Source organism: Narcine bancroftii, chromosome 5 (genome assembly GCF_036971445.1).
Source record: "Narcine bancroftii isolate sNarBan1 chromosome 5, sNarBan1.hap1, whole genome shotgun sequence".
Taxonomy (NCBI): Eukaryota; Metazoa; Chordata; class Chondrichthyes; order Torpediniformes; family Narcinidae; genus Narcine; species Narcine bancroftii.
Window position 1 is genome coordinate 157,063,645 of NC_091473.1, and position 23,916 is coordinate 157,087,560.

Here is a 23,916-nt window from a genome sequence, read left to right on the forward strand (position 1 = left end):
GGGGAATCAGAGGTGGGGAATCAGAGGCAGGGAATCAGAATCAGAAGCAGGGAATCAGAGGCCGGGAATCAGAGGCCGGAATCAGATTCCGGGAATAAGAGGCCGGGAATCAGAGGTGGGGAATCAGAATCCGGGAATCAGAGATGGGAGTTTAGAGGCGGGGAATGAGATATGGGGAATCAGAGGCGGGGAATCAGACGCAGGGAATCAATATGGGAAATCAGAGGTGGGGAATCAGACGCAGGGAATCAATATGGGAAATCAGAGGTGGGGAATCAGAGGTTGGGAAACAGAGGAAGGGAATCAGAGGCGAGGAATCAGAGCTGGGGAATCAGAGGCGGGGAATCAGAATTGGGGAATCAGAGATGGGGAATCAGAGATGGGGAATCAGAGGCGGGGAATCAGACGCGTGGAATCAGAGGTGGTGAATCAGAGATGTGGAATCAGAGGCGGGGAATCAGAGGCAGGGAATCAGACGCGGGGAATCAGAGGCGGGGAATCATAGCTGGCGAATCAGAGGCGGGGAATGAGATATGGGGAATCAGAGGCGGGGAATCAGAGGCGGGGAAACAGTGGCGAGGAATCAGATATGGGGAATCAGAGGTGGCGAATCAAAGGCGGTGAATCAGAGATGGGGAATCAGAGGCGGGGAATCAGAGGCAGGGGATCAAACACGGGGAATCAGAGGCGGGGAATCAGAGCTGTGGAATCAGAGGCGGGGAATCAGAGTTGGGGAATCAGAGGCGGGAAATCAGAGCTGTGGAATCAGAGGTGGGGTATCAGAGTCGGGGAATCAGAGGCTGGGAATCGGATGTGCGGAATCAGAGATGGGGAATCAGAGGTGGGGAATCAGAGGCGGTGAATCTGAGATGGGGAATCAGAGGCGGGGAATCAGAGGCAGGTTATCAGACACGGGGATTCAGAGGCTGGGAATCAGACGGGGGGAATCAAAGGCGGGGAATGAAGCTGGGGAATCAGAGGCAGGGAATCAGAGTTGGGGATTCAGAGGCGGGGAATCAGATATGGGGAAACAGAGGCGGGGAATCAGAGGTGGGCAAACAGAGGTGGGGAATTAGATATGGGGAATCAGTGGTGGGGAATCAGAGGTGGTTTATCAGAGATGGGGAATCACAGGCGGGGAATCAGAGGCAGGGAATAGAACGCGGGGAATCAGAGGCAGGGAATCAGAGCTGGGGAATCAGAGGCGGGGAAACAGAGGCGGGGAATCAGATATGGGGAAACAGAGGCGGGGAATCAGGGGCGGGGAAACAGAGGCGGGGAATCAGATATGGGGAATCGGATGCGGGGAATCAGATGCGGGGAATCAGAGCTGGGGAATCAGATATGGGGAATCAGAGGTGGGGAATCAGAGGCGTGGAAACAGAGGCGGGGAATCAGATATGGGGAATCAGAGGTGGGGAATCAGAGGCAGGTAATCAGATGTGCGGAATCAGAGATGGGGAATCAGAGGCAGGGAATCAGAATCAGAAGCGGGGAGTCAGAGGCCGGGAATCAGAGGCCTGGAATCAGATGCTGGGAATAAGAGGCCGGGAATCAGAGGTGGGGAATCAGAGTCCGGGAATCAGAGATGGGGATTCAGAGGCGGGGAATGAGATATGGAGAATCAGAGGCGGGGAATCAGAGGCGGGAAAACAGAGGTGGGGAATCAGATATGGGGAATCAGAGGTGGCGAATCAAAGGTGGTGAATCAGAGATGGGGAATCAGAGGCGGGGAATCAGAGGCAGGGAATCAAACACGGGGAATCAGAGGCGGGGAATCAGAGCTGGGGAATCAGAGGCTGGGAATCAAAGTTGGGGAATCAGAGGCAGGGAATCAGATATGGGGAAACAGGGGCGGGGAATCAGAGGCGGGGAAACAGAGGCGGGGAATCAGATATGGGGAATCAGAGGCGGGGAATTAGAGTTGGGGAATCAGAGGCGGGGAATCAGAGGCGGGGAAACAGAGGCGGGGAATCAAACACGGGGAATCAGAGGTGGGGAATCAGAGGTTGGGAATCAGAGGCAGGGAATCAGAGGTGGGGAATCAGAGGCGGGGAATCAGAGGCAGGGAATCAGATGTGCGGAATCGGAGATGGGGAATCAGAGGCAGGGAATCAGAGGCGGGGAATCAGAGGCGGGGAATCAGAGGCCGGGGATCAGATATGGGGAAACAGAGGCGGGGAATCAGAGGCGGGGAAACAGAGGCTGGGAATCAGATATGGGGAATCAGAGGTGGGGAATCAGAGGTTGGGAATCAGAGGCAAAGAATCAGAGGCTTGGAATCAGATGCAGGGAATCAGATGCGTGGAATCAGAGGCGGGGAATCAGAGCTGGGGAATCAGAGGTGGGGAATTAGAGTTGGGGAATCAGAGGCGGGGACTTAGATATTGGGAAACAGAGGCGGGGAATCAGAGGCAGGGAATCAGATGTGCGGAATCAGAGATGGGGAATCAAAGGCAGGGAATCAGAATCAGAAGCAGGGAATCAGAGGCCGGGAATCAGAGGCCGGAATCAGATGCCGGGAATAAGAGGCCGGAAATCAGAGGTGAGGAATCAGAGTCCGGGAATCAGAGATGGGGATTCAGAGGCGGGGAATGAGATATGGGGAATCAGAGGCGGGGAATCAGAGGCGGGGAAACAGAGGCGGGGAATCAGATATGGCGAATCAGAGGTGGCGAATCAAAGGCGGTGAAACAGAGATGGGGAATAAGAGGCCGGGAATCAGAGCAGGGAATCAAACACGGGGAATCAGAGGAGGGGAATCAGAATTGGGGAATCAGAGATGGGGAATCAGAGATGGGGAATCAGAGGCAGGGAATCAGACGCGGGGAATCAGAGGTGGTGAATCAGAGATGTGGAATCAGAGGCGGGGAATCAGAGGCAGGGAATCAGACGCGGGGAATAAGAGGCGGGGAATCATAGCTGGCGAATCAGAGGCGGGGAATCAGAGGTGGGGAATCAGAGGCGGGGAATCAGATATTGGGAATCAGAGGTGGGGAATCAGAGGCGGGGAAACAGAGGCGGAGAATCAGATATGGGGTATCAGAGGTGGGGAATCAGAGGTTGTGAATCAGAGATGGGGAATCAGAGGCGGGGAATCAGAGGCCGGTAATCAGACGCGGGGTATCAGAGGCGGGGAATCAGAGCTGGGAAATTAGAGGCAGGGAATCAGAGTTGGGGATTCAGAGGCGGGGAATCAGATATGGGGAAAGAGAGGCGGGGAATCAGAGGCGGGCAAATAGAGGCGGGGATCAGATATGGGGAAACAGAGGTGGGGAATCAGAGGCGGGGAAACAGAGGCGGGGAATCAGATATGGGGATCAGAGGTGGGGAATCAGAGGTTGGGAATCAGAGGCTGGGAATCAGAGGCTGGGAATCAGATGCATGGAATCAGATGCGGGGAATCAGAGGCGGGGAATCAGAGCTGGGGAATCAGAGGTGGGGAATCAAAGTTGGGGAATCAGAGGCGGGGACTTAGATATGTGGAAGCAGAGGCGGGGAATCAGAGGCGGGGATACAGAGGCGGGGAATCAGATATGGGGAATCAGAGGTGGGGAATCAGAGGCAGGGAATTAGATTTGCGGAATCAGAGATGGGGAATCAGAAGCAGGGAATCAGAGGCCGGGAATCAGAGGCCGGAATCAGATGCCGGGAATAAGAGGCCGGTAATCAGAGGTGGGGAATCAGAGTCCGGGAATCAGAGATAGGGAATCAGAGGCGGGGAATGAGATATGGGGAATCAGAGGAGGGGAATCAGAGGCGGGGAAACAGAGGCGAGGAATCAGATATGGGGAATCAGAGGTGGCGAATCAAAGGCGTTGAATCAGAGATGGGGAATCAGAGGCGGGGAATCAGAGGCAGGGAATCAAACACGGGGAATCAGAGGCGGGGAATCAGAGCTGGGGAATCAGAGGCGGGGAATCAGAGTTGGGGAATCAGAGGCGGGGAATCAGAGCTGGGGAATCAGAGGTGGGGATCAGAGTCGGGGAATCAGAGGCAGGGAATCAGATGTGCGGAATCAGAGATGGGGAATCAGAGGTGGGGAATCAGAGGCTGTGAATCAGAGATGGGGAATCAGAGGCGGGGAATCAGAGGCAGGAAATCAGACACGGGGATTCAGCGGCTGGGAATCAGACGGGGGGAATCAAAGGCGGGGAATCAGAGCTGGGGAATCAGAGGCAGGGAATCAGAGTTGGGGATTCAGAGGCGGGGAATCAGATATGGGGAAACAGAGGCGGGGAATCAGAGGCGGGCAAACAGAGGCGGGGAATTAGATATGGGGAATCAGAGGTGGGGAATCAGAGGTGGTGAATCAGAGATGGGGAATCACAGGCGGGGAATCAGAGGTAGGGAATAGAACGCGGGGAATCAGAGGCAGGGAATCAGAGTTGGGGCATCAGAGGTTGGGAATTAGATATGGAGAAACAGAGGCGGGGAATCAGAGGCGGGGAAACAGAGGCGGGAAATCAGATATGGGGAATCAGAGGTGGGGAATCAGAGGCAGGGAATCAGATGTGCGGAATCAGAGATGGGGAATCAGAGGCAGGGAATCAGAATCAGAAGCGGGGAATCAGAGGCCGGGAATCAGAGGCCGGGAATCAGATGCTGGGAATAAGAGGCCGGGAATCAGATGTGGGGAATCAGAGTCCGGGAATCAGAGATGGGGATTCAGAGGCGGGGAATGAGATATGGAGAATCAGAGGCGGGGAATCAGAGGCGGGGAAACAGAGGTGGGGAATCAAATATGTGGAATCAGAGGTGGCGAATCAAAGGCGGTGAATCAGAGATGGGGAATCAGAGGCGGGGAATCAGAGGCAGGGAATCAAACACCGGAAATCAGAGGCGGGGAATCAGAGCTGGGGAATCAGAGGCGGGGAATCAGAGTTGGGGAATCAGAGGTGGCGAATCAAAGGCGGTGAAACAGAGATGGGGAATCAGGGCAGGGAATCAGAGGCAGGGAATCAGAGGTGGGGAATCAGAGGCGGGGAATGAGATATTGGGAATCAGAGGTGTGGAATCAGAGGTTGGGAATCAGAGGCAGGGAATTAGAGGCGGGGAAACAGAGGCGGGGAATCAGATATGGGGAATCAGAGGTGGCGAATCAAAGGCGGTGAAACAGAGATGGGGAATCAGGGAAGGGAATCAGAGGCAGGGAATCAGAGGTGGGGAATCAGATATGGGGAAACAGGGGCAGGGAATCAGAGGCGGGGAAACAGAGGCGGGGAATCAGATATGGGGAATCAGAGGTGTGGAATCAGAGGTTGGGAATCAGAGGCAGGGAATCAGAGGCGGGGAAACAGAGGCGGGGAATCAGATATGGGGAATCAGAGGTGGCGAATCAAAGGCGGTGAAACAGAGATGGGGAATCAGGGCAGGGAATCAGAGGCAGGGAATCAGAGGTGGGGAATCAGAGGCGGGGAATCAGATATTGGGAATCAGAGGTGGGGAATCAGAGGCGGGGAAACAGAGGCGGGGAATCAGAGTTGGGGATTCAGAGGCGGGGAATCAGATATGGGGAAACAGAGGCGGGGATTCAGAGGCGGGCAAATAGAGGCGGGGATCAGATATTGGTAATCAGAGGTGGGGAATCAGAGGCGGGGAAACAGAGGCGGGGAATCAGAGTTGGGGATTCAGAGGCGGGGAATCAGATGCATGGAATCAGATGCGGGGAATCAGAGGCGGGTAATCAGAGCTGGGGAATCAGAGGTGGGGAATCAAAGTTGGCGAATCAGAGGCGGGGACTTAGATATGGGGAAACAGAGGCGGGGAATCAGTGGCGGGGAAACAGAGGCGGGGAATCAGATATGGGGAATCAGAGGTGGGGAATAAGAGGCAGGGAATTAGATTTGCGGAATCAGAGATGGGGAATCAGAAGCAGGGAATCAGAGGCCGGGAATCAGAGGCCGGAATCAGATGCTGGGAATAAGAGGCCGGGAATCAGAGGTGGGGAATCAGAGTCCGGGAATCAGAGATGGGGAATCAGAGGCGGGGAATGAGATATGGGGAATCAGAGGAGGGGAATCAGAGGCGGGGAAACAGAGGCGAGGAATCAGATATGGGGAATCAGAGGTGGCGAATCAAAGGCGTTGAATCAGAGATGGTGAATCAGAGGCGGGGAATCAGAGGCAGGGAATCAAACACGGGGAATCAGAGGCGGGGAATCAGAGCTGGGGAATCAGAGGCGGGGAATCAGAGTTGGGGAATCAGAGGCGGGGAATCTGAGCTGGGGAATCAGAGGCAGGGAATCAGATGTGCGGAATCAGAGATGGGGAATCAGAGGTGGGGAATCAGAGGCTGTGAATCAGAGATGGGGAATCAGAGGCGGGGAATCAGAGGCAGGAAATCAGACACGGGGATTCAGAGGCTGGGAATCAGACGGGGGGAATCAAAGGCGGGGAATCAGAGCTGGGGAATCAGAGGCAGGGAATCAGAGTTGGGGATTCAGAGGCGGGGAATCAGATATGGGGAAACAGAGGCGGGGAATCAGAGGCAGGCAAACAGAGGCGGGGAATTAGATGTGGGGAATCAGAGGTGGGGAATCAGAGGTGGTGAATCAGAGATGGGGAATCACAGGCGGGGAATCAGAGGCAGGGAATAGAACGCGGGGAATCAGAGGCAGGGAATCAGAGTTGGGGCATCAGAGGTTGAGAATTAGATATGGGGAAACAGAGGCGGGGAATCAGAGGCGGGGAAACAGATGCGGGAAATCAGATATGGGGAATCAGAGGTGGGGAATCAGAGGCAGGGAATCAGATGTGCGGAATCAGAGATGGGGAATCAGAGGCAGGGAATCAGAATCAGAAGCGGGGAATCAGAGGCCGGGAATCAGAGGCCGGGAATCAGATGCTGGGAATAAGAGGCCGGGAATCAGAGGTGGGGAATCAGAGTCCGGGAATCAGAGATGGGGATTCAGAGGCGGGGAATGAGATATGGAGAATCAGAGGCGGGGAATCAGAGGCGGGGAAACAGAGGTGGGGAATCAGATATGTGGAATCAGAGGTGGCGAATCAAAGGCGGTGAATCAGAGATGGGGAATCAGAGGTGGGGAATCAGAGGCAGGGAATCTGATGTGCGGAATCAGAGATGGGGAATCAGAGGCAGGGAATCAGAATCAGAAGCGGGGAATCAGAGGCCAGGAATCAGAGGCCGGGAATCAGATGCTGGGAATAATAGGCCGGGAATCAGAGGTGGGGAATAAGAGGCCGGGAATCAGAGGTGGGGAATCAGAGTCCGGGAATCAGAGATGGGGATTCAGAGGCGGGGAATGAGATATGGAGAATCAGAGGCGGGGAATCAGAGGCGGGGAAACAGAGGTGGGGAATCAGATATGTGGAATCAGAGGTGGCGAATCAAAGGCGGTGAATCAGAGATGGGGAATCAGAGGTGGGGAATCAGAGGCAGGGAATCAAACACGGGAAATCAGAGGCGGGGAATCAGAGCTGGGGAATCAGAGGCGGGGAATCAGAGTTGGGGAATCAGAGGCAGGGAATCAGATATGGGGAAACAGGGGCAGGGAATCAGAGGCGGGGAAACAGAGGCGGGGATTCAGATATGGGGAATCAGAGGTGTGGAATCAGAGGTTGGGAATCAGAGGCAGGGAATCAGAGGCGGGGAAACAGAGGCGGGGAATCAGATATGGGGAATCAGAGGTGGCGAATCAAAGGCGGTGAAACAGAGATGGGGAATCAGGGCAGGGAATAAGAGGCAGGGAATCAAACACGGGGAATCAGAGCTGGGGAATCAGAGGCGGGGAATTAGAGTTGGGGAATCAGAGGAGGGGAATCAGAGGCGGGGAAACAGAGGCGGGGAATCAGATATGGGGAATCAGAGGTGGGGAATCAGAGGTTGGGAATCAGAGGCAGGGAATCAGAGGCGGGGAATCAGATGTGCGGAATCGGAGATGGGGAATCAGAGGCAGGGAATCAGAGGCAGGGAATCAGAGGCGGGGAATCAGAGGTGGGGAAGCAGAGGTTGGGAATCAGAGGCGGGGAAACAGAGGCGGGGAATCAGATATGGGGAATCAGAGATGGGGAATCAGAGGCAGGGAATCAGATGTGCGGAATAAGAGATGGGGAATCAAAGGCAGGGAATCAGAATTAGAAGCAGGGAATCAGAGGCCGGGAATCAGAGGCCGGAATCAGATGCCGGGAATAAGAGGCCGGGAATCAGAGGTGGGGAATCAGAGTCCGGGAATCAGAGATGGGGATTCAGAGGCGGGGAATGAGAAATGGGGAATCAGAGGCGGGGAATCAGAGGCGGGGAAACAGAGGCGGGGAATCAGATATGGGGAATCAGAGGTGGCGAATCAAAGGCGGTGAATCAGAGATGGGGAATCAGTGGCCGGGAATCAGAGGCAGGGAATCAAACACGGGGAATCAGAGGCGGGGAATCAGAATTGGGGAATCAGAGATGGGGAATCAGAGATGGGGAATCAGAGGCGGGGAATCAGACGCGGGGAATCAGAGGTGGTGAATCAGAGATGTGGAATCAGAGGCGGGGAATCAGAGGCAGGGAATCAGACGCGGGGAATAAGAGGCGGGGAATCATAGCTGGCGAATCAGAGGCGGGGAATCAGAGGCCGGGAATCAGAGGTGGGGAATCAGAGGCGGGGAATCAGATATTGGGAATCAGAGGTGGGGAATCAGAGGCGGGGAAACAGAGGTGGGGAATCAGATATGCGGTATCAGAGGTGGGGAATCAGAGGTTGTGAATCAGAGATGGGGAATCAGAGGCGGGGAATCAGAGGCCGGTAATCAGACGCGGGGAATCAGAGGCGGGGAATCAGAGCTTGGAAATTAGAGGCAGGGAATCAGAGTTGGGGATTCAGAGGCGGGGAATCAGATATGGGGAAACAGAGGCGGGGAATCAGAGGCGGGCAAATAGAGGCGGGGATCAGATATGGGGAAACAGAGGCGGGGAATCAGAGGCGGGGAAACAGAGGCGAGGAATCAGATATGGGGAATCAGAGGTGGGGAATCAGAGGTTGGGAATCAGAGGCTGGGAATCAGAGGCTGGGAATCAGATGCATGGAATCAGATGCGGGGAATCAGAGGCGGGGAATCAGAGCTGGGGAATCAGAGGTGGGGAATCAAAGTTGGGGAATCAGAGGCCGGGACTTAGATATGGGGAAACAGAGGCGGGGAATCAGAGGCGGGGAAACAGAGGCGGGGAATCAGATATGGGGAATCAGAGGTGGGGAATCAGAGGCAGGGAATTAGATTTGCGGAATCAGAGATGGGGAATCAGAAGCAGGGAATCAGAGACCGGTAATCAGAGGCCGGAATCAGATGCCGGGAATAAGAGGCCGGGAATCAGAGGTGGGGAATCAGAGTCCGGGAATCAGAGATGGGGAATCAGAGGCGGGGAATGAGATATGGGGAATCAGAGGCGGGGAATCAGAGGCGGGGCAACAGAGGCGAGGAATCAGATATGGGGAATCAGAGGTGGCGAATCAAAGGCGGTGAATCAGAGATGGGGAATCAGAGGCGGGGAATCAGAGGCAGGGAATCAAACACGAGGAATCAGAGGCGGGGAATCAGAGCTGGGGAATCAGAGGCGGGGAATCAGAGTTGGGGAATCAGAGGCGGGGAATCAGAGCTGGGGAATCAGAGGTGGGGATCAGAGTCGGGGAATCAGAGGCAGGGAATCAGATGTGCGGAATCAGTGATGGGGAATCAAAGGTGGGGAATCAGAGGCTGTGAATCAGAGATGGGGAATCAGAGGCGGGGAATCAGAGGCAAGATATCAGACACGGGGTTTCAGAGGCTGGGAATCAGACGGGGGAATCAAAGGCGGGGAATCAGAGCTGGGGAATCAGAGGCAGGGAATCAGAGTTGGGGATTCAGAGGCGGGGAATCAGATATGGGGAAACAGAGGCGGGGAATCAGAGGCGGGCCAACAGAGGCGGGGAATTAGATATGGGGAATCAGAGGTGGGGAATCAGAGGTGGTGAATCAGAGATGGGGAATCACAGGCGGGGAATCAGAGGCAGGGAATAGAACGCGGGGAATCAGAGGCAGGGAATCAGAGTTGGGGCATCAGAGGTTGGGAATTAGATATGGGGAAACAGAGGCGGGGAATCAGAGGCGGGGAAACAGAGGCGGGATATCAGATATGGGGAATCAGAGGTGGGGAATCATCGGCAGGGAATCAGATGTGCGGAATCAGAGATGGGGAATCAGAGGCAGGGAATCAGAATCAGAAGCGGGAAATCAGAGGCCGGGAATCAGAGGCCGGGAATCAGATGCTGGGAAAAAGAGGCCGGGAATCAGAGGTGGGGAATCAGAGTCCGGGAATCAGAGATGGGGATTCAGAGGCGGGGAATGAGATATGGAGAATCAGAGGCGGGGAATCAGAGGCGGGGAAACAGAGGTGGGGAATCAGATATGTGGAATCAGAGGTGGCGAATCAAAGGCGGTGAATCAGAGATGGGGAATCAGAGGCCGGGAATCAGAGGCAGGGAATCAAACACGGGAAATCAGAGGCGGGGAATCAGAGCTGGGGAATCAGAGGCGGGGAATCAGAGTTGGGGAATCAGAGGCAGGGAATCAGATATGGGGAAACAGGGGCAGGGAATCAGAGGCGGGGAAACAGAGGTGGGGAATCAGATATGGGGAATCAGAGGTGTGGAATCAGAGGTTGGGAATCAGAGGCAGGGAATCAGAGGCGGGGAAACAGAGGCGGGGAATCAGATATGGGGAATCAGAGGTGGCGAATCAAAGGCGGTGAAAAAGAGATGGGGAATCAGGGCAGGGAATCAGAGGCAGGGAATCAAACACGGGGAATCAGAGCTGGGGAATCAGAGGCGGGGAATTAGAGTTGGGGAATCAGAGGAGTGGAATCAGAGGCGGGGAAACAGAGGCGGGGAATCAGATATGGGGAATCAGAGGTGGGGAATCAGAGGTTGGGAATCAGAGGAAGGGAATCAGAGGCGGGGAATCAGAGGCGGGGAATCAGAGGCAGGGAATCAGATGTGCGGAATCGGAGATGGGGAATCAGAGGCAGGGAATCAGAGGCGGGGAATCAGAGGCGGGGAATCAGAGGCCGGGAATCAGATATGGGGAAACAGACGTGGGGAATCAGAGGCGGGGAAACAGAGGCGGGGATTCAGATATGCGGAATCAGAGGTGGGGAATCAGAGGTTGGGAATCAGAGGCAGGGAATCAGAGGCTTGGAATCAGATGCAGGGAATCAGATGCGGGGAATCAGAGGCGGGGAATCAGAGCTGGGGAAACAGAGGTGGGGAATCAGAGTTGGGGAATCAGAGGCGGGGACTTAGATATTGGGAAACAGAGGCGGGGAATCAGAGGCGGGGAAACAGAGGCGTGGAGTCAGATATGGGGAATCAGAGGTGGGGAATCAGAGGCAGGGAATCAGATGTGCGGAATCAGAGATGGGGAATCAGAGGCAGGGAATCAGAATCAGAAGCAGGGAATCAGAGGCCGGGAATCAGAGGCCTGAATCAGATGCCGGGAATAAGAGGCCGGGAATCAGAGGTGGGGAATCAGAGTCCGGGAATCAGAGGCGGGGAAACAGAGGCGGGGAATCAGATATGGGGAATCAGAGGTGGCGAATCAAAGGCGGTGAATCAGAGATGGGGAATCAGAGGCCGGGAATCAGAGGCAGGGAATCAAACACGGGGAATCAGAGGAGGGGCATCAGAGCTGGGGAATCAGAGGCGGGGAATCAGAGTTGGGGAATCAGAGGCGGGGAATCAGAGCTGGGGAATCAGAGTTGGGGAATCAGAGTCGGGGAATCAGAGGCAGGGAATCGGATGTGCGGAATCAGAGATGGGGAATCAGAGGTGGGGAATCAGAGGCAGGTTATCAGACACGGGGATTCAGAGGCTGGGAATCAGACGGGGGGAATCTAAGGCGGGGAATGAAGCTGGGGATTCAGAGGCAGGGAATCAGAGTTGGGGATTCAGAGGCGGGGAATCAGATATGGGGAAACAGAGGCGGGGAATCAGAGGCGGGCAAACAGAGGCGGGGAATTAGATATGGGGAATCAGTGGTGGGGAATCAGAGGTGGTGAATCAGAGATGGGGAATCACAGGCGGGGAATCAGAGGCAGGGAATAGAACGCGGGGAATCAGAGGCAGGGAATCAGAGCTGGGGAATCAGAGGCGGGGAATCATAGTTGGGAATCAGAGGCGGGGAATCAGATATGGGGAAACAGAGGCGGGGAATCAGGGGCGGGGAAACAGAGGCGGGGAATCAGATATGGGGAATCGAATGCGGGGAAGCAGAGGCGGGGAATCAGAGCTGGGGAATCAGAGGCGGGGAATCAGAGTTGGGGCATCAGAGGTTGGGAATTAGATATGGGGTAACAGAGGCGGGGAATCAGAGGCGTGGAAACAGAGGCGGGGAATCAGATATGGGGAATCAGAGGTGGGGAATCAGAGGCAGGTAATCAGATGTGCGGAATCAGAGATGGGGAATCAGAGGCAGGGAATCAGAATCAGAAGCGGGGAGTCAGAGGCCGGGAATCAGAGGCCTGGAATCAGATGCTGGGAATAAGAGGCCGGGAATCAGAGGTGGGGAATCAGAGACCGGGAATCAGAGATGGGGATTCAGAGGCGGGGAATGAGATATGGAGAATCAGAGGCGGGGAATCAGAGGCGGGGAAACAGAGGTGGGGAATTAGATATGGGGAATCAGAGGTGGCGAATCAAAGGCGGTGAATCAGAGATGGGGAATCAGAGGCGGGGAATCAGAGGCAGGGAATCAAACACGGGGAATCAGAGGTGGGGAATCAGAGCTGGGGGAATCAGAGGCTGGGAATCAAAGTTGTGGAATCAGAGGCAGGGAATCAGATATGGGGAAACAGGGGCGGGGAATCAGAGGCGGGGAAACAGAGGCGGGGAATCAGATATGGGGAATCAGAGGCGGGGAATTAGAGTTGGGGAATCAGAGGCGGGGAATCAGAGGTGGGGAAACAGAGGCGGGGAATCAAACACGGGGAATCAGAGGTGGGGAATCAGAGGTTGGGATTCAGAGGCAGGGAATCAGAGGCGGGGAATCAGAGGCGGGGAATCAGAGGCAGGGATTCAGATGTGCGGAATCGGAGATGGGGAATCAGAGGCAGGGAATCAGAGGCGGGGAATCAGAGGCGGGGAATCAGAGGCCGGGAATCAGATATGGGGAAACAGAGGCGGGGAATCAGAGGCGGGGAAACAGAGGCTGGGAATCAGATATGGGGAATCAGAGGTGGGGAATCAGAGGTTGGGAATCAGAGGCAGGGAATCAGAGGCTTGGAATCAGATGCAGGGAATCAGATGCGGGGAATCAGAGGCGGGGAATCAGAGCTGGGGAATCAGAGGTGGGGAATCAGAGTTGGGGAATCAGATGCGGGGACTTAGATATTGGGAAACAGAGGCGTTTAATCAGAGGCGGGGAAACAGAGGCGGGGAATCAGATATGGGGAATCAGAGATGGGGAATCAGAGGCAGGGAATCAGATGTGCGGAATCAGAGATGGGGAATCAAAGGCAGGGAATCAGAATCAGAAGCAGGGAATCAGAGGCCGGGAATCAGAGGCCGGAATCAGATGCCGGGAATAAGAGGCCGGGAATCTGAGGTGGGGAATCAGAGTCCGGGAATCAGAGATGGGGATTCAGAGGCGGGGAATGAGATATGGGGAATCAGAGGCGGGGAATCAGAGGCGGGGAAACAGAGGCGGGGAATCAGATATGGGGAATCAGAGGTGGCGAATCAGAGATGTGGAATCAGAGGCGGGGAATCAGACGCGGGGAAACAGAGGTGGTGAATCAGAGATGTGGAATCAGAGGCGGGGAATCAGAGGCAGGGAATCAGACGCGGGGAATCAGAGGCGGGGAATCATAGCTGGCGAATCAGAGGCGGGGAATGAGATATGTGGAATCAGAGGCGGGGAATCAGAGGCGGGGAAACTGTGGCGAGGAATCAGATAAGGGGAATCAGAGGTGGCGAATCAAAGGCGGTGAATCAGAGATGGGGAATCAGAGGCGGGGAATCAGAGGCAGGGGATCAAACACGGGAATCAGAGGCGGGGAATCAGAGCTGGGGAATCAGAGGCGGGGAATCAGAGTTGGGGAATCAGAGGCGGGGAATCAGAGCTGGGGAATCAGAGGTGGGGAATCAGAGTCGGGGAATCAGAGGCAGGGAATCGGATGTGCGGAATCAGAGATGGGGAATCAGAGGTGGGGAATCAGAGGCAGGTTATCAGACACGGGGATTCAGAGGCTGGGAATCAGACGGGGGGAATCAAAGGCGGGGAATGAAGCTGGGGATTCAGAGGCAGGGAATCAGAGTTGGGGATTCAGAGGCGGGGAATCAGATATGGGGAAACAGAGGCGGGGAATCAGAGGCGGGCAAACAGAGGCGGGGAATTAGATATGGGGAATCAGTGGTGGGGAATCAGAGGTGGTGAATCAGAGATGGGGAATCACAGGCGGGGAATCAGAGGCAGGGAATAGAACGCGGGGAATCAGAGGCAGGGAATCAGAGCTGGGGAATCAGAGGCGGGGAATCATAGTTGGGAATCAGAGGCGGGGAATCAGATATGGGGAAACAGAGGCGGGGAATCAGGGGCGGGGAAACAGAGGCGGGGAATCAGATATGGGGAATCGAATGCGGGGAATCAGAGGCGGGGAATCAGAGCTGGGGAATCAGAGGCGGGCAATCAGAGTTGGGGCATCAGAGGTTGGGAATTAGATATGGGGTAACAGAGGCGGGGAATCAGAGGCGTGGAAACAGAGGCGGGGAATCAGATATGGGGAATCAGAGGTGGAGAATCAGAGGCAGGTAATCAGATGTGCGGAATCAGAGATGGGGAATCAGAGGCAGGGAATCAGAATCAGAAACGGGGAGTCAGAGGCCGGGAATCAGAGGCCTGGAATCAGATGCTGGGAATAAGAGGCCGGGAATCAGAGGTGGGGAATCAGAGTCCGGGAATCAGAGATGGGGATTCAGAGGCGGGGAATGAGATATGGAGAATCAGAGGCGGGGAATCAGAGGCGGGGAAACAGAGGTGGGGAATTAGATATGGGGAATCAGAGGTGGCGAATCAAAGGCGGTGAATCAGAGATGGGGAATCAGAGGCGGGGAATCAGAGGCAGGGAATCAAACACGGGGAATCAGAGGCGGGGAATCAGAGCTGGGGGAATCAGAGGCTGGGAATCAAAGTTGTGGAATCAGAGGCAGGGAATCAGATATGGGGAAACAGGGGCGGGGAATCAGAGGCGGGGAAACAGAGGCGGGGAATCAGATATGGGGAATCAGAGACGGGGAATTAGAGTTGGGGAATCAGAGGCGGGGTATCAGAGGTGGGGAAACAGAGGCGGGGAATCAAACACGGGGAATCAGAGGTGGGGAATCAGAGGTTGGGATTCAGAGGCAGGGAATCAGAGGCGGGGAATCAGAGGCGGGGAATCAGAGGAAGGGAATCAGATGTGCGGAATCGGAGTTGGGGAATCAGAGGCAGGGAATCAGAGGCGGGGAATCAGAGGCGGGGAATCAGAGGCCGGGAATCAGATATGGGGAAACAGAGGCGGGGAATCAGAGGCGGGGAAACAGAGGCTGGGAATCAGATATGGGGAATCAGAGGTGGGGAATCAGAGGTTGGGAATCAGAGGCAGGGAATCAGAGGCTTGGAATCAGATGCAGGGAATCAGATGCGGGGAATCAGAGGCGGGGAATCAGAGCTGGGGAATCAGAGGTGGGGAATCAGAGTTGGGGAATCAGATGCGGGGACTTAGATATTGGGAAACAGAGGCGTTTAATCAGAGGCGGGGAAACAGAGGCGGGTAATCAGATATGGGGAATCAGAGATGGGGAATCAGAGGCAGGGAATCAGATGTGTGGAATCAGAGATGGGGAATCAAAGGCAGGGAATCAGAATCAGAAGCAGGGAATCAGAGGCCGGGAATCAGAGGCCGGAATCAGATGCCGGGAATAAGAGGCCGGGAATCAGAGGTGGGGAATCAGAGTCTGGGAATCAGAGATGGGGATTCAGAGGCGGGGAATGAGATATGGGGAATCAGAGGCGGGGAATCAGAGGCGGGGAAACAGAGGCGGGGAATCAGATATGGGGAATCAGATGTGGCGAATCAAAGGCGGTGAATCAGAGATGGGGAATCAGAGGCCGGGAATCAGAGGCAGGGAATCAAACACGGGGAATCAGAGGCGGGGAATCAGAGCTGGGGAATCAGAGGCTGGGAATCAAAGTTGGGGAATCAGAGGCAGGGAATCAGATATGGGGAAACAGGGGCGGGGAATCAGAGGCGGGGAAACAGAGGCGGGGAATCAGATATGGGGAATCAGAGGCGGGGAATTAGAGTTGGGGAATCAGAGGCGGGGAATCAGAGGCGGGGAAACAGAGGCGGGGAATCAAACACGGGGAATCAGAGGTGGGGAATCAGAGGTTGGGAATCAGAGGCAGGGAATCAGAGGCGGGGAATCAGAGGCGGGGAATCAGAGGCAGGGAATCAGATGTGCGGAATCGGAGATGGGGAATCAGAGGCAGGGAATCAGAGGCGGGGAATCAGAGTCCAGGAATCAGATATGGGGAAACAGAGGCGGGGAATCAGAGGCGGGGAAACAGAGGCTGGGAATCAGATATGGGGAATCAGAGGTGGGGAATCAGAGGTTGGGAATCAGAGGCAGGGAATCAGAGGCTTGGAATCAGATGCAGGGAATCAGATGCAGGGAATCAGAGGCGGGGAATCAGAGCTGGGGAATCAGAGGTGGGGAATCAGAGTTGGGGAATCAGAGGCGGGGACTTAGATATTGGGAAACAGAGGCGGGGAATCAGAGGCGGGGAAACAGAGGCGGGGAATCAGATATGGGGAATCAGAGATGGGGATTCAGAGGCAGGGAATCAGATGTTCGGAATCAGAGATGGGGAATCAAAGGCAGGGAATCAGAATCAGAAGCAGGGAATCAGAGGCCGGGAATCAGAGGCCGGAATCAGATGCCGGGAATAAGAGGCTGGGAATCAGAGGTGGGGAATCAGAGTCCGGGAATCAGAGATGGGGAATCAGAGGCGGGGAATGAGATATGGGGAATCAGAGGCGGGGAATCAGAGGCGGGGAAACAGAGGCGAGGAATCAGATATGGGGAATCAGAGGTGGCGAATCAAAGGCGGTGAATCAGAGATGGGGAATCAGAGGCGGGGAATCAGAGGCAGGGAATCAAACACGGGGAATCAGAGGCGGGGAATCAGAGCTGGGGAATCAGAGGCGGGGAATCAGAGTTGGGGAATCAGAGGCGGGGAATCAGAGCTTGGGAATCAGAGGTGGGGATCAGAGTCGGGGAATCAGAGGCAGGGAATCAGATGTGCGGAATCCGAGATGGGGAATCAGAGGTGGGGAATCAGAGGCTGTGAATCAGAGATGGGGAATCAGAGGCGGGGAATCAGAGGCAGGAAATCAGACACGGGGATTCAGAGGCTGGGAATCAGACGGGGGGAATCAAAGGCGGGGAATCAGAGCTGGGGAATCAGAGGCAGGGAATCAGAGTTGGGGAATCAGAGGTGGGGAATCAGATATGGGGAAACAGAGGCGGGGAATCAGAGGTGGGCAAACAGAGGCGGGGAATTAGATATGGGGAATCAGAGGTGGGGAATCAGAGGTGGTGAATCAGAGATGGGGAATCACAGGCGGGGAATCAGAGGCGGGGAATCAGAGGCGGGGAAACAGAGGCGGGAAATCAGATATGGGGAATCAGAGGTGGGGAATCAGAGGCAGGGAATCAGATGTGCGGAATCAGAGATGGGGAATCAGAGGCAGCGAATCAGAATCAGAAGCGGGGAATCAGAGGCCGGGAATCAGAGGCCGGGAATCAGATGCTGGGAATATGAGGCCGGGAATCAGAGGTGGGGAATCAGAGTCCGGGAATCAGAGATGGGGATTCAGAGGCGGAAAATGAGATATGGAGAATCAGAGGCGGGGAATCAGAGGCGGGGAAAGAGAGGTGGGGAATCAGATATGTGGAATCAGAGGTGGCGAATCAAAGGTGGTGAATCAGAGATGGGGAATCAGAGGCGGGGAATCAGAGGCAGGGAATCAAACACGGGAAATCAGGGGCGGGGAATCAGAGCTGGGGAATCAGAGGCGGGGAATCAGAGTTGGGGAATCAGAGGCAGGGAATCAGATATGGGGAAACAAGGGCAGGGAATCAGAGGCGGGGAAACAGAGGCGGGGAATCAGATATGGGGAATCAGAGGTGTGGAATCAGAGGTTGGGAATCAGAGGCAGCGAATCAGAGGCGGCAAAACAGAGGCGGGGAATCAGATATGGGGAATCAGAGGTGGCGAATCAAAGGCGGTGAAACAGAGATGGGGAATCAGGGCAGGGAATCAGAGGCAGGGAATCAAACACGGGGAATCAGAGCTGGGGAATCAGAGGCGGGGAATTAGAGTTGGGGAATCAGAGGAGGGGAATCAGAGGCGGGGAAACAGAGGCGGGGAATCAGATATGGGGAATCAGAGGTGGGGAATCAGAGGTTCGGAATCAGAGGCAGGGAATCAGAGGTGGGGATTCAGAGGCGGGGAATCAGATATGGGGAAACAGAGGCGGGGAATCAGAGGCAGGCAAACAGAGGCGGGGAATTAGATGTGGGGAATCAGAGGTGGGGAATCAGAGGTGGTGAATCAGAGATGGGGAATCACAGGCGGGGAATCAGAGGCAGGGAATAGAACGCGGGGAATCAGAGGCAGGGAATCAGAGTTGGGGCATCAGAGGTTGAGAATTAGATATGGGGAAACAGAGGCGGGGAATCAGAGGCGGGGAAACAGATGCGGGAAATCAGATATGGGGAATCAGAGGTGGGGAATCAGAGGCAGGGAATCAGATGTGCGGAATCAGAGATGGGGAATCAGAGGCAGGGAATCAGAATCAGAAGCGGGGAATCAGAGGCCGGGAATCAGAGGCCGGGAATCAGATGCTGGGAATAAGAGGCCGGGAATCAGAGGTGGGGAATCAGAGTCCGGGAATCAGAGATGGGGATTCAGAGGCGGGGAATGAGATATGGAGGATCAGAGGCGGGGAATCAGAGGCGGGGAAACAGAGGTGGGGAATCAGATATGTGGAATCAGAGGTGGCGAATCAAAGGCGGTGAATCAGAGATGGGGAATCAGAGGTGGGGAATCAGAGGCAGGGAATCTGATGTGCGGAATCAGAGATGGGGAATCAGAGGCAGGGAATCAGAATCAGAAGCGGGGAATCAGAGGCCAGGAATCAGAGGCCGGGAATCAGATGCTGGGAATAATAGGCCGGGAATCAGAGGTGGGGAATAAGAGGCCGGGAATCAGAGGTGGGGAATCAGAGTCCGGGAATCAGAGATGGGGATTCAGAGGCGGGGAATGAGATATGGAGAATCAGAGGCGGGGAATCAGAGGCGGGGAAACAGAGGTGGGGAATCAGATATGTGGAATCAGAGGTGGCGAATCAAAGGCGGTGAATCAGAGATGGGGAATCAGAGGTGGGGAATCAGAGGCAGGGAATCAAACACGGGAAATCAGAGGCGGGGAATCAGAGCTGGGGAATCAGAGGCGGGGAATCAGAGTTGGGGAATCAGAGGCAGGGAATCAGATATGGGGAAACAGGGGCAGGGAATCAGAGGCGGGGAAACAGAGGCGGGGATTCAGATATGGGGAATCAGAGGTGTGGAATCAGAGGTTGGGAATCAGAGGCAGGGAATCAGAGGCGGGGAAACAGAGGCGGGGAATCAGATATGGGGAATCAGAGGTGGCGAATCAAAGGCGGTGAAACAGAGATGGGGAATCAGGGCAGGGAATAAGAGGCAGGGAATCAAACACGGGGAATCAGAGCTGGGGAATCAGAGGCGGGGAATTAGAGTTGGGGAATAAGAGGAGGGGAATCAGAGGCGGGGAAACAGAGGCGGGGAATCAGATATGGGGAATCAGAGGTGGGGAATCAGAGGTTGGGAATCAGAGGCAGGGAATCAGAGGCGGGGAATCAGATGTGCGGAATCGGAGATGGGGAATCAGAGGCAGGGAATCAGAGGCAGGGAATCAGAGGCGGGGAATCAGAGGTGGGGAAGCAGAGGTTGGGAATCAGAGGCGGGGAAACAGAGGCGGGGAATCAGATATGGGGAATCAGAGATGGGGAATCAGAGGCAGGGAATCAGATGTGCGGAATAAGAGATGGGGAATCAAAGGCAGGGAATCAGAATTAGAAGCAGGGAATCAGAGGCCGGGAATCAGAGGCCGGAATCAGATGCCGGGAATAAGAGGCCGGGAATCAGAGGTGGGGAATCAGAGTCCGGGAATCAGAGATGGGGATTCAGAGGCGGGGAATGAGAAATGGGGAATCAGAGGCGGGGAATCAGAGGCGGGGAAACAGAGGCGGGGAATCAGATATGGGGAATCAGAGGTGGCGAATCAAAGGCGGTGAATCAGAGATGGGGAATCAGTGGCCGGGAATCAGAGGCAGGGAATCAAACACGGGGAATCAGAGGCGGGGAATCAGAATTGGGGAATCAGAGATGGGGAATCAGAGATGGGGAATCAGAGGCGGGGAATCAGACGCGGGGAATCAGAGGTGGTGAATCAGAGATGTGGAATCAGAGGCGGGGAATCAGAGGCAGGGAATCAGACGCGGGGAATAAGAGGCGGGGAATCATAGCTGGCGAATCAGAGGCGGGGAATCAGAGGCGGGGAATCAGAGGTGGGGAATCAGAGGCGGGGAATCAGATATTGGGAATCAGAGGTGGGGAATCAGAGGCGGGGAAACAGAGGTGGGGAATCAGATATGCGGTATCAGAGGTGGGGAATCAGAGGTTGTGAATCAGAGATGGGGAATCAGAGGCGGGGAATCAGAGGCCGGTAATCAGACGCGGGGAATCAGAGGCGGGGAATCAGAGCTTGGAAATTAGAGGCAGGGAATCAGAGTTGGGGATTCAGAGGCGGGGAATCAGATATGGGGAAACAGAGGCGGGGAATCAGAGGCGGGCAAATAGAGGCGGGGATCAGATATGGGGAAACAGAGGCGGGGAATCAGAGGCGGGGAAACAGAGGCGAGGAATCAGATATGGGGAATCAGAGGTGGGGAATCAGAGGTTGGGAATCAGAGGCTGGGAATCAGAGGCTGGGAATCAGATGCATGGAATCAGATGCGGGGAATCAGAGGCGGGGAATCAGAGCTGGGGAATCAGAGGTGGGGAATCAAAGTTGGGGAATCAGAGGCCGGGACTTAGATATGGGGAAACAGAGGCGGGGAATCAGAGGCGGGGAAACAGAGGCGGGGAATCAGATATGGGGAATCAGAGGTGGGGAATCAGAGGCAGGGAATTAGATTTGCGGAATCAGAGATGGGGAATCAGAAGCAGGGAATCAGAGACCGGGAATAAGAGGCCGGAATCAGATGCCGGGAATAAGAGGCCGGGAATCAGAGGTGGGGAATCAGAGTCCGGGAATCAGAGATGGGGAATCAGAGGCGGGGAATGAGATATGGGGAATCAGAGGCGGGGAATCAGAGGCGGGGCAACAGAGGCGAGGAATCAGATATGGGGAATCAGAGGTGGCGAATCAAAGGCGGTGAATCAGAGATGGGGAATCAGAGGCGGGGAATCAGAGGCAGGGAATCAAACACGAGGAATCAGAGGCGGGGAATCAGAGCTGGGGAATCAGAGGCGGGGAATCAGAGTTGGGGAATCAGAGGCGGGGAATCAGAGCTGGGGAATCAGAGGTGGGGATCAGAGTCGGGGAATCAGAGGCAGGGAATCAGATGTGCGGAATCAGTGATGGGGAATCAAAGGTGGGGAATCAGAGGCTGTGAATCAGAGATGGGGAATCAGAGGCGGGGAATCAGAGGCAAGATATCAGACACGGGGTTTCAGAGGCTGGGAATCAGACGGGGGAATCAAAGGCGGGGAATCAGAGCTGGGGAATCAGAGGCAGGGAATCAGAGTTGGGGATTCAGAGGCGGGGAATCAGATATGGGGAAACAGAGGCGGGGAATCAGAGGCGGGCCAACAGAGGCGGGGAATTAGATATGGGGAATCAGAGGTGGGGAATCAGAGGTGGTGAATCAGAGATGGGGAATCACAGGCGGGGAATCAGAGGCAGGGAATCAGATGTGCGGAATCAGTGATGGGGAATCAAAGGTGGGGAATCAGAGGCTGTGAATCAGAGATGGGGAATCAGAGGCGGGGAATCAGAGGCAAGATATCAGACACGGGGTTTCAGAGGCTGGGAATCAGACGGGGGAATCAAAGGCGGGGAATCAGAGCTGGGGAATCAGAGGCAGGGAATCAGAGTTGGGGATTCAGAGGCGGGGAATCAGATATGGGGAAACAGAGGCGGGGAATCAGAGGCGGGCCAACAGAGGCGGGGAATTAGATATGGGGAATCAGAGGTGGGGAATCAGAGGTGGTGAATCAGAGATGGGGAATCACAGGCGGGGAATCAGAGGCAGGGAATAGAACGCGGGGAATCAGAGGCAGGGAATCAGAGTTGGGGCATCAGAGGTTGGGAATTAGATATGGGGAAACAGAGGCGGGGAATCAGAGGCGGGGAAACAGAGGCGGGATATCAGATATGGGGAATCAGAGGTGGGGAATCATCGGCAGGGAATCAGATGTGCGGAATCAGAGATGGGGAATCAGAGGCAGGGAATCAGAATCAGAAGCGGGAAATCAGAGGCCGGGAATCAGAGGCCGGGAATCAGATGCTGGGAAAAAGAGGCCGGGAATCAGAGGTGGGGAATCAGAGTCCGGGAATCAGAGATGGGGATTCAGAGGCGGGGAATGAGATATGGAGAATCAGAGGCGGGGAATCAGAGGCGGGGAAACAGAGGTGGGGAATCAGATATGTGGAATCAGAGGTGGCGAATCAAAGGCGGTGAATCAGAGATGGGGAATCAGAGGCCGGGAATCAGAGGCAGGGAATCAAACACGGGAAATCAGAGGCGGGGAATCAGAGCTGGGGAATCAGAGGCGGGGAATCAGAGTTGGGGAATCAGAGGCAGGGAATCAGATATGGGGAAACAGGGGCAGGGAATCAGAGGCGGGGAAACAGAGGTGGGGAATCAGATATGGGGAATCAGAGGTGTGGAATCAGAGGTTGGGAATCAGAGGCAGGGAATCAGAGGCGGGGAAACAGAGGCGGGGAATCAGATATGGGGAATCAGAGGTGGCGAATCAAAGGCGGTGAAAAAGAGATGGGGAATCAGGGCAGGGAATCAGAGGCAGGGAATCAAACACGGGGAATCAGAGCTGGGGAATCAGAGGCGGGGAATTAGAGTTGGGGAATCAGAGGAGTGGAATCAGAGGCGGGGAAACAGAGGCGGGGAATCAGATATGGGGAATCAGAGGTGGGGAATCAGAGGTTGGGAATCAGAGGAAGGGAATCAGAGGCGGGGAATCAGAGGCGGGGAATCAGAGGCAGGGAATCAGATGTGCGGAATCGGAGATGGGGAATCAGAGGCAGGGAATCAGAGGCGGGGAATCAGAGGCGGGGAATCAGAGGCCGGGAATCAGATATGGGGAAACAGACGTGGGGAATCAGAGGCGGGGAAACAGAGGCGGGGATTCAGATATGCGGAATCAGAGGTGGGGAATCAGAGGTTGGGAATCAGAGGCAGGGAATCAGAGGCTTGGAATCAGATGCAGGGAATCAGATGCGGGGAATCAGAGGCGGGGAATCAGAGCTGGGGAAACAGAGGTGGGGAATCAGAGTTGGGGAATCAGAGGCGGGGACTTAGATATTGGGAAACAGAGGCGGGGAATCAGAGGCGGGGAAACAGAGGCGTGGAGTCAGATATGGGGAATCAGAGGTGGGGAATCAGAGGCAGGGAATCAGATGTGCGGAATCAGAGATGGGGAATCAGAGGCAGGGAATCAGAATCAGAAGCAGGGAATCAGAGGCCGGGAATCAGAGGCCTGAATCAGATGCCGGGAATAAGAGGCCGGGAATC